The following is a 4972-nucleotide window of genomic DNA, read 5'->3' as shown; positions in this document are numbered from 1 at the left end:
CCCTCTGCAAGGGGATCTCCAGTGGGCCTCCAGCCTTCTTTACCCTGTTCTGACACCAAGCATCCCTCTCACCCTAATCCTCTGCTGGGTTCTGTACTTCATTGCAATGGCCACTCAGAACTCACAGACAATACTCACCATTATGGGAATTTGTTAGGGAAGCTGACAGGTTACAAAATGATAAGGATACAGTTCTTTTGTCTGCAGCACTTCTCAGCCACGCTGGCAGTCATGTCTGGAACATGGCCTCTCCTTCGTCTTGTCCCTTAGTCTCTGTCTCTATTTGCAGCTCCTCTGTTCTGTCTCATTATCTCGTGCTGCTGCCTCTGGGATCTCACATGTGTTCTACTGGCGGCTCTTTTTTTGATGGCCACAGGGCTATTGCTCCTGCTTCTGAGATCCCTTATTCTTATATACAAAGTGGAATGGAAAAACTCACCAATCCGTTCTGTTAGTGTTTCACACATCCTAGTTTTGTCCTACCCAATCCTTTGGTGGGCTTTACAAAGACTTGAATAGAAGCATATGTAGGGTCATTAGGGGTTTAATGGGACCCCTGGTAGTATAGTGGTTATGCATTGGGCTGCGATCCTAAAGGAGCGCAGTTCAAAACCACCAGTCAGTTACATGGGAGGAAGATGGGGCTTTCTACTCCCACAAACAGTTACAGTCTTGGAAACTCACAGAGGCACTTCTATAGTTTCATTGAGTCACATTGACTTGAAGGCAGTGTTTGGTTTTTGTGTGTATGTGTGTGGATTTGGAATTGACTCAATGGCAGGGTGTTTTTTCAAATATATACCACTTGCTTAAATTATAATTTCCTGAAATCTCCGTAACAATTTCTGTTTAGAAGCATTTGCTTAAAAAGCTTCTTGCAGCTGCAGTTCAAGCTGTAATATAGAAACACTGTACCATGGCTGGGAAGTGGTTTTCACATTTGATTTGCTGAAGCACATATCTATCACCTAGTGTGACAGAATTGGCTTTTCCATTCTCCGGGATTGCATTGTGCTTCTTGATCAATGTTATTTATAAATGTTTACTGACCAAAAAGGCATCATTCTCAAGTTTTATTTCTTTACTCAAAACTACACAGGAAAGTCCCTGGTTACACAAACAAATTGGTGTTGACTGCTAACCAAAAGTTTGGTGGTTCAAGTCCACCCAGCAGTGCCTCAGAAGAAAAGCCTGGCAATATCCTGCTGTAAGGTTGTGACCATTAAATCTTCGTGCGTGTGCACGCGCACACACTGCAAAAATATTTTGTAACATCCGTGTAAAAAAGTTGAATTATTCCAGGGCAAAATTTCTTTTCCTGTTCATACAATGCGGATCCTTTTAATGAACCGCCCTGACACTAAAAACGCAAAACCAAACTCACCGCCGTCGAGTCAATGCCGACTCATAGCAGCCTTCCTTATAAGACAGGGTAGAACTTCCCCTGGGTGTTTCCGAGACCAACTCTTCACAGGCGATTTCAAACCGCAGACCTTTTGGATGGCTGCTTGCCACATAACCACCGCGCTACCAGGCCTTCTTTTTGTTTTGCTTTGGTTTGTAAGAATGGCCTTGACCCTAAAACGATACACGATTTTCATCAAATCTTTCTTTAGCACAGTCAACAAAGTTCTTTTAAACCACACAACAGAACGCTTCAAATACACGGCTGGCTCTCCTTTCGATTTGCACAGTTCTATTGGAGGCTTGGTGGCATAGTAGGTATGCATTGGGTTGCGATCCACAAGGTTGACAGTTCGAAACCACCAGCCACTTGGCAGGAGCAAAACTAGGCTTCGTACTCTCGTAAAGAGTTAGTGTCAGAAACTCACGGAGGCAGGTTCGTCCTGTCCTATAGGATTGCTATGAGTCAACTTTGACTCGATGGCAGTATCACTATGTAGACATTGAAAACTGTGAGCAAGAAATAAGTCAGATTCACCCACTAGACTATTTAATAAGCCAACAAGAATTTAGGGTATCGTTTAGAATTAAAGTATGATTTCAGGGCTTCAAATAAGTTGAAGATCCTGTCCGCTGCATTTGTTAAAGATAGCCAATGAATTTTTTAATGTGAGAGAATTGAAGAATACTGCATGCCAACAAAATCCTTTAGTTGCTCAGTTTGGACAGCATAAGTGCTGAAGAGAACAACATTTTTTAAAGTTTATTTTATTGGGGGCTCTTACGGTTCCTATCACAATCCTATCCACTCTGTCAAACACATCTTTATGGATACTGCCATCATCTTTTTCAGAACATTTTCCTTCTACAGCAGCTCCTCCTTTGCCTGTTTCAGATGTTAGTGAAACAGCGGATGGAAGAAGGGTTGAAGGTCTCCAGACAAGGTATCACTGTCAAAGATGCAGTTGGAATCAGGGTTTCATCCCTGAAGGTCACTGTAGTTCCTTTCAAGAAGGATGTTCTGGATTACATAGTGACCCCCAGACATTCACACCCACCCAGACCCTATGAATCTGCCCTTATTTAATCAATGTGAGATTAGCTTCTGCTGGAGGATCATGCTCTCTGTTGCCATTATAAGAGTCCTCATTGGACACACACAAAAGGAAGAGAGCCATGTGAAGAAGCCAGGCAAGAATAGAGTGCTCGGTCTACAAGCTAAGCAAAGCCAAAGACTGCCAGTCACCACGGGAAAGCAGAAGCAGCAAGGACAGACTCTTCCCTCGAACCTTTAGAACCTTGTGAGTCTGCATCCGTAAGCAAAGTCAAACCAGGCTAGGACTTCCATCAAAGTCAGCAGCAATATGCACCAATCCATAAGTTCAAAAATCGTACCTTCATCTGGTCGGGTTCTGGTCAACTTGGCATGGGCTGCCTCACTGAACTTCACCAGGGCGCCTATTGGCCGCCTCACCTGACTTGACCACGGCCCCTCCACAAATTCTTAACAGGCTTAATTTCCACAGAAATCTTGAAACTTCAGACCAGCCAGCCCATTCTCGTTTCTCCTCTAGTCCCTGTGAACCAGGTCCACAGGTGTCAATGGCCAGACTCAAACCCATCTCTCTCGCTGCATTTCTCCCACTCTCACTCAACAAGTGGACATAGATGGCCACCTGGAGAGCGTTTCAGGTTGCGCGCAGGCTCCCTTCAGTCCTAGAGAGAAGCGTTCCTTCACAGATCCTGATTTTTGCCAGCATCAGGAGCAACCCACTGGTTGAAAATTCAAAAAGCTAAGCAACCTCTTTTTTTCCTTCAGTCTGGCAATGGCTCTAGGGCCGGTCTTTTCTAATGCAAATATCCAGCATTCAAGGCACTGGGTGGGGCTTACCTTTTCTAAACATTCTTTGCAAGCATTTCTTATCAATCCATTTCTTAACAGATGAAATTGTCTGGCCTTCTAAAAGCAAATGGACTTACAAACTTTATTCATAATTCCAAATAATCATTTCTGTCATTATATCAGTAATAATAGGGGGGGGGGGATCAATATAATCCTAGTACTGCCAGATGGTAAACACAATTCTTAAACAGTCAAATTCAGTCCTTTCTTATCTAAAGTATCCCATTCATATGCAATATGGCCTTAAGCCTCGGACATCATCAAGCCAGGACTTGCCTTTCTGTCAAGCCATTTTGACTTAGCAGTATGGCTTTTGCCTTACAGAATGAAGTTCAGGAGACATTTTCTGTGCTCCACTCCCTCACCTAGCTGCAAATTCCACATCCATTATCTTCATATGTGCCATTTTCAGTTGGGAGTAACCAAAAATAGTTCACTTCCCATACCCTTTCCAGATAACAACTGAGTGAACCACATGGCCATATCCAACTTCCGGCTAGCCAAAGAAGAAAAAGTGCCATGAGGCAGAGAGCAGAGGTGCCTCCACTCTCCATCGTCATGATTTGTTTCTCTAGTACCCCACTCCCAAGGTGTGTTAGGCTGGGTTGACCAGAGAAACAAATCCAGAGACACTCATATATGTATCAAGAAAGAGTTTTATATCAAGGGGTAATTATATATCAAGAGAGCATCCCAGCCCAGTCCAACTCGATAAATTCTATACTAGTCCCTAAATCTCTCTTTGGACTCACGCAGCCACGAACAATGACGCCGAAGGCAGGAAGAAACCTGGCAGGGCCCCTGGCAGCTGCAGGGTCAGCGACAGAGATTGTGGGAAGGCCACACCCACAAGGCCTGATTGACATGCTGGATCCCACCCATACACTTTTTCCACTCTCCTAAACAGTTACAGTCTCGAAAACCCACAGGGGGTCGCTATGAATCAACATTGACTCCATGGAAGTGAGTAAGTGAGAAGCAGAGAGGGCCAAGGGCTTGCCCAAGGTCACGTCGTATGACATGGGCTGTAACCCTGCAGCAAGAAACTGCCATGATGCAGCTAAGACATGGGTCCTCCCTTTGCCTTGAGAGTGCCTTGTAAACACGAAGGAAGGACAACCAAAATGACCATAGTCTCAGAGGGAGGTAAAATCCATGGGCGGGTTCATTTGCCCTGATGGTAGCAGGAAACCCAAACCAAGTAGCCTCTGGACTTGTTTCAGTCAAGACTCCTTGGACCTTTTCTGCAGTGAGATGTATTCCATGTCCAACTCCCATGTCCAGGTCACAGTCGCAGGGCCACCAATGTGTAGACTGCCCTTTGAGACCACTGATCTCAACTCCTCATAATCTAGAAGAGGACACCAAGGCCCAGAGAGGGCAAGGACAGACCCCAAGCAGCTCCAGTGCGGAACTAAGCTAGAACCCAGCTCACTTTGCCTCCCTGTCTATGGTTCTAACAGCGATGCTTTCCACTGCTGACCCAGCAGCCGACACCGCCCCCGCCCTCTCATCAGATGGAGGCTAGAGATCCCTTTTCTTTCTTTTTCTTTTGGCTTTCAAAACACATTTGCAGGTTGAAAAAAATCATGCATTCCAATAGTTAAAATCATTTGAACCAAAAACATAGCACTCTGATTAAACTGCATTGTATGCTAGCAGGAC

This window comes from Echinops telfairi, unplaced genomic scaffold (genome assembly GCF_000313985.2).
Source record: "Echinops telfairi isolate 266 unplaced genomic scaffold, ASM31398v2 ScPeMD7_19;HRSCAF=73, whole genome shotgun sequence".
In the NCBI taxonomy this organism is placed as follows: domain Eukaryota; kingdom Metazoa; phylum Chordata; class Mammalia; order Afrosoricida; family Tenrecidae; genus Echinops; species Echinops telfairi.
The sequence above is the reverse complement of the archived record's forward strand: the minus strand, read 5'-3'. Positions refer to the sequence as shown.